A 6,966-nucleotide genomic window follows, 5' to 3' on the forward strand; every position below is an offset into this window, starting at 1 on the left:
CTCTGTGATGAAAAGAAGTGAGTTCTCTTCTGGAACAAAAAAGGGAAAAAAGTTAACTTGAATCAGGCAAGAAGCAGTGACAATTCTAGGGGGTACTGAATACTTTATGGATAACATATGAGGTGGGAAACTGGAATGTTGTTGAGGATGGAAAACCTACTGACCAAGCCCATAAGGGTCAAATTGGAAAGGTCCTTGGTGACGGCTACAGTTCTGAACGTTCATTTTTTGGGTATAATTCTCACACAGCATTTCAAATCTCTTCTCTAAATTGAAACCAAGACCTCTGCAGAACACACACCCAGAACAGGAGGGCATCAGGAACAGAAGAACACAAAACAGTCTGTAGTGTGGCATCCTGGTAGAGAGAAGAAAACAAAAGACAAGGATGAAGTTGAAAAAATGATGCTTTCCTATTGAGCCTCTGAGAACATCTGCTATTTGTGTTTATATATGCATAAAAGTGTGCATGCATATATCTTTAAGGGACGTCATACACTAGATTTTTCTTTGCATAAATGTTTTGTAGAGGATCCATTTATATATGAAATAAGAAATAGGTTGGCACTCCCTTCACTGTTTTATTGGGATAAAAGGAACCAAGATGTTTAGAGATAACACATCTTACGCGTTTTGGCTTACGTCTTATTCATAGCTGTTGTTTGACTATACATGTTGTTTGATCCATTTATATAGACCATTTGGGAGTGTTTTTGTAAAAATATATAATTTTGCTTATTTCTTAATATCATTGTTTAGATGATTAGTTTTAGATGTATACCGATGTCTACAGATTCAAGCTTGCTCCTGTTTAGATATCTCTTCAACAAAGAATAAGACAAAACCAAAGCAAATCTTATAACAGAGGTAAATTAGAATTTTTTTAAAGTTGTATGCTCTGTCTGTATCATGGAATAGATTTTTGGGGTATCATGTCCCTTTAAGGGAAAGAACACTGGAAGTGCATCATAGTAACCTTTTGCTTTTTTTTCTCCTGTCCACCCTAGAGTCATTAAAATGGTTAAACGAAAGAATCTGGAGAGGTCACAGCAGAGAAAAGTGTGACAATTGCACGGATAGGGGAACAATGTTGGCTATTTGTTCAAACCGTTTTAAGACTGCCCATGCTCCCCCTTATGGGGAAATTGATACTGTTGCAGCCGGAAGTTAGTTGGTGATTCATTTGGCCTGTACTAACAGAGGGCATTAAAGGGACACTCAAGTCAAAATTAAACTTTTATGAATCAGATAGAGCAGGCAATTTTAAACAACTTTTCAATTTACTTCCATTAACAAAATGTGCACAGTCTTTTTATATTTACACTTTTTGAGTCACCAGCTCCTAATGAGCATGTGCAAGAATTCACTGAATATACGTATATGCATTTGTGATTGGCTGATGCAGGAGGAGTGGAAATAGACATCATTTTGAAATTTCACTAGAAATGCTTGTGCAATGATAAATGCCGCCAGCGTATGCTGTCGGCATTTATCAATGTGGGGTGGACATGTTCCGCACCATCTGATCATGTCCGCCCGCACATTGATAAATCAGCCCCGTAGTGTGCAGTGAAATTGGGTCTGGCACCTGGGTGTGGCATTGAGGGGGTGGCAGGGTACTGCGGCATATCACATCCTGGAGTTGTGGTCCAGTGGTCAAGGTACTGGGCTGGGTTCTCCCTTCCCCCCTTGTTGCCATGTCAAAGGGGTCTTGTGGTCATGCACTGAGATGTGAGACCCTAGTTTGAGACCCATGTCTAATGCTGGTGAATTTTTTTGTGTGGTTATGGTTTTGAATAATGGAGATGTTTATCTGGGGTGCTCTGAGATTTTCTGCCATAAAGGCAATCATTTGAAAGCTTTAAAGGGACACTCAAGTCAAAATTAAACTTACAAGATTCAGATAGAGCATGCAATTTTAAACAACTTTTTATTTAATTTACTTACATTAACAAAATGTGCACAGTCTTTTATATTTACAATATAAATATACAATTTAAAAATCTAATACTCATTTGAAGTTCAGACTAAATTATATTGCATTGTCTTGTTATCATTCATTTGTTGATTATGAAAATCTACCGTATTTACTGGTCTTTTAATTAAACAGTGACCCTTCCAAATTTTCAGCAAAAACTGTATCCATATTTTTATATTGAGTTTAGAAGGGATTTGGTGGTTTTGCTGGGTGGATCTATTATTTGGTGGGGAGGTTTGGAAGCTGATAGGAGCCTCTATAAAATGTAATAAGTACACGAATGGGATACGTTTCTTACATCTTTTCCATTTTCTAACCATAACATTTCTGATGTGTTGTCATTTATGTTATTCCCTGAGTGAGAACCAACAACTCTTAATGATAGATAGAATATTTAAAATATGTTTATTTGTTTCCCAATCAAAAAAGGAACGTCATTAGCATATAAAGACATTTGGTATTGATTATTATAAATTTAAATTAATTCACTATAAGACTAACTGGCAATTTGATGAGTTAAACCCCTGCACTGTGTAGGTTATGGGGTTAAATCCACACTGTATTACTAACATGCACATCCCTGTTTTGTCTTTTTTACTGGCACTGTGTGAGTTGCTCTGATGCAATGTATGTCATATAGATCTCTGTGGGTTGCTGGCGTATTTAGGTTTTGTGTTGCCTTAGGCTCTCAAAATTTTTTGGCTTTAAGATTTTTCACTCAGGGAGTAACGTGATTTTTTTTCATGGCATTTCTAAAGTAAATGTTCACCAGGGCTTGCAAAACACTTGCATACTAGGGATATACATTCAGATCCTTCATGAGGATGTCTTCTTAGCCAGATTGATTCCTGTAAAAGATTCCCAAAATAAGACCTGTGCAAATCCAGATCTTTAGAGTGAGGATATTTTACAAGGATCAATCCGGATTTTTAAAATATTCTAAGGGCACGAGGCGCTGCTTACTTCTGCAAAAGGATCCTCACAAAGGATCCAAATGCACATTTCTATTGCATACACACATACACAGGCACACACACATAGTCACAGACACACACACAGAGTTATGCACATACACACTGTCAGGCACACATACACAGGCACACACACATAGTCACAGACACACACACACATAGTTATGCAAATACACACTGCCAGGCACACACACATAGTCACAGACACACATACACAGAGTTATGCACATACACAATGTCAGGCACACACACATAGTCACAGACACACATACACAGAGTTATGCACATACACACTGTCAGGCACACACACATAGTCACAGACACACACACACACAGAGTTATGCAAATACACACTGTCAGGCACACATACACAGGCACACACACATAGTCACAGACACACACACAGTTATGCAAATACACACTGTCAGGCACACATACACAGGCACACACACATAGTCACAGACACACACACACACAGAGTTATGCAAATACACACTGTCAGGCACACATACACAGGCATACACACACAGAGTTATGCAAATACACACTGTCAGGCACACATACACAGGCACACACACATAGTCACAGACACACACACAGTTATGCAAATACACACTGTCAGGCACACATACACAGGCACACACACATAGTCACAGACACACACACACAGAGTTATGCAAATACACACTGCCAGGCACACACACATAGTCACAGACACACATACACAGAGTTATGCACATACACACTGTCAGGCACACACACATAGTCACAGACACACACACACAGAGTTATGCAAATACACACTGTCAGGCACACATACACAGGCACACACACATAGTCACAGACACACACACAGTTATGCAAATACACACTGTCAGGCACACATACATAGTCAGAGACACACACACACACAGAGTTATGCAAATACACACTGTCAGGCACACATACACAGGCATACACACACAGAGTTATGCAAATACACACTGTCAGGCACACATACACAGGCACACACACATAGTCACAGACACACACACAGTTATGCAAATACACACTGTCAGGCACACATACACAGGCACACATACATAGTCACAGACACACACACACACAGAGTTATGCAAATACACACTGTCAGGCACACATACACACATCTATCTATTTACTAGCCAGGACAAAATGTTACTCGCCACTTCTAATCCCACTCACACCACACCCACTACTTCACCCCCTCTTTGCATATGTTTAGCCATTGTGAAACATTTTGTAATACGGTTTTTATTTTATACTATAATAAATTAAATAATGCTACATACAGTAATAAATTAAGAAAAATGAGTTCATATCAGTTAGAAACATCAATTAGATGTTCTAGGGAAGACAACAGCTGGATATAAAAAGAAAGTTGTTGAACTAAGAGAATGCCGTCATGGAAGTCCATAACAGACCTGGAGAATTATTTTTTAATAATTATCATCTCTCCCTTTTCACTCTTTACTATCTTTCTCAACTCCCTCCTCTCTTCAATCTATTTTTGTACTCTCTCCCAGGCCATATCTTCTCTTTACACTCTCTTTCCCCTCTCTCATATCTCTTCACTCTTTTTTTATCCATTCTCTCTTAACTCTACCTTTTTCTCCACTTTCGCTCTACAGTCTCTCTCTCTCTGTGTCCTGTTTACCCTCTCAGAAGTAACACTAATGGGGTCCCTACAGTCCTAGAGGAATAACATATCCTTGCATTTTCATGTATATAATATCCCTTTAGATAATAGTTGAAGCACACAGCCCAAAATGTGTGTTTGTCAGTGCTGCAATAGGAATGTACATTACAACATGCCACCAGACTTCAGAATCAACATTCACTAACTTTCATTCACCACTGTTAAATTTCCACTCGCCAACGGCTAGTGGGCTAGTGGAAATTGGAGCCCTATATATAACCACATTTCTTGAGTACTGAAAGCCAACAGAACCAAAGGCAATATCTACCTGAATAACCTGTAAGCTCCATGGACAGTTTCTTATTATACCCCCTAGAATGTAAGCTCCTTGGGCAAAATCTACCATTATATACCTGTATAAATAGAGCCACAAAAATGTGCTGCACCCTCTAATCTGCTGCCGTAGACAGGTGCCTTGTTTGCCTAGGCCACAATATGCCCCTGAGGCAACTAGAATGTTAAATCACTGAATTATAAGAGTTTTTTTTAGCAATATAGTGGTTTTAATGCCTGATCGTGGTATGTTACTGATGGTATGGAAGTTTAGATCTTTCTGACAATATGAGGGTCAAACTCCTTCAGTATGTGGGATAATGGTCATATGGGAGCTAAAGGGACATTGTAATGTATATTTTCTCCCCTTTAAAGGGACAGTAAACACCTTGAGATTTGTATATAAAATGTTTAGTTGTGCATAATGAAACAACTTTGCAAAACATTTCCATTATTTATTTTACCCCATGTTCATGTAATTTAGCTCTGAAATTTGAGCAATTTCTAAAATCCAGAACATAAACTGCACCCTGCTGACTTCTCAAGGCTGACCCTGCTACATATACTGTATGTCCCTAATTTGCTTTAACTGATAACAACTGCAAAGCAATGTAAATACATGGTATTTGCTCCCCATTTGACATGTTCTCAATTATCCAATGTAACTGCTTGAGTGTATTATTTGTAAAGGGATTAATCACAAAGCTAAAGAACCACATGAGAGGCACAAAGTACTGCTGGTCTAAAGTGGACATGGCCTCAGACCCAATCAGCAGCAGTAGTTGCACAACAGCTGACGTCATTTTGCACTTGGGACCTGAGTGCTCTTTTGTAGGCATTAAACACATAGCAAAGCCACAAAGCTAATATTATATAAAAATTTGAAAAGAGATCTTAAGCGGTGACTTGCTAAACTGCAAAATGATGCCGTTAAATAATGGTAACAAAATTACAGTTTTCAATTCACTATGCAAATCGTATTGCTTAATAGGTGATGTATTGTGCAACTACCATTATAAATTCATGCCGCAAAGTATGTGACCCTGCCTTGAGTGTGTACTGTGGCTGGGTGTGATCATATTTGTCCTGAAGTATATGCAGTATCCTCATGTGTATCACATGCAGTTCTATGTGCCAGGTTTGCAGGAATTTTAAAGGTTGAAAAGAGGCTAATGATGGACAACTTAGCTCATACTGCTTCAAAATACAAAGTGCTAATATGACAGGGCTGTTTTGAGGGGTGGGAAAACCGGGGCGCCAGAGATAGATTCGCCACACACTTTTTACCACTAACCAAGGCTTGAAGAACTCATGCACCCTGGAATACTTTCATAGTGGGGCGTGTGCAGTCAGGGAGGCAGAGCCTCATCTGTCTTGGAAAGAAAAAAGAAAATAATGTTAAAGTAAAATAAAAAATAAAAACATTTTCTGACGTTAGCTGCAAATACATGGATAGAGGCAGCCACCAGCTCAGTCTCTCTTGATTAACACAACATCTGAACAAATTAAAAGGTGCTGTATGGAGCACTCACCCACTCTCTGTCAAGTCAAAAGTCACATTTTATCATTAAGCCAATCAGGAAAAAGCTCCAAGTGAGGGAACTCTCATCACTGCCTCTTGGGGAGGGCATGACAGTAATAGTGTAAGAGAAGCACTGAAAATCTGTGCTGTAGGTGGGAATTAATAGAAGAGGGAAATCTGAGCGGCAGACATATAGTGATGCAACTGCCTTTCCATTTAAAATTGTACACAGCTATTTTTGTTTTGAGCGCAATGTCTGCAGCATCAGCACCAGGAGAGGTAATTGTTTTAGTGCCACTCTCCACTCTGCACTGCATGTCCTGTTTGGGAGGTGCTAGGTTCCACTTATACAGTTCCTATGTAGAGGGCTGCTGGAGCGTACAATGCAGGGTAGCAATAATCCTTGCTCTATTTTGACTGCTGGCTGCCTGGCTGTGCTTTTTACCAAACTTCTGCGAGCAGTAAACCACAGCCGTAGCTTTAAAGGGACAGTATACACTCATTT

At 39.2% G+C, this 6,966-nt stretch overlaps 1 long non-coding RNA gene across 1 annotated transcript; it reads right to left on the reverse strand.

Moving 5' to 3' along the window:
• Positions 1 to 6,248, reverse strand: LOC128662359 (uncharacterized). The gene is made up of 3 exons (XR_008402764.1): positions 6,234 to 6,248; positions 165 to 358; positions 1 to 29 (listed from the first exon to the last, which is right to left on the reverse strand). It is a non-coding gene; the product is annotated as an uncharacterized LOC128662359 (long non-coding RNA).
• Positions 6,249 to 6,966: the final 718 nt, after the last annotated feature.

Source organism: Bombina bombina, chromosome 6 (assembly GCF_027579735.1).
Source record: "Bombina bombina isolate aBomBom1 chromosome 6, aBomBom1.pri, whole genome shotgun sequence".
NCBI classification, from domain to species: domain Eukaryota; kingdom Metazoa; phylum Chordata; class Amphibia; order Anura; family Bombinatoridae; genus Bombina; species Bombina bombina.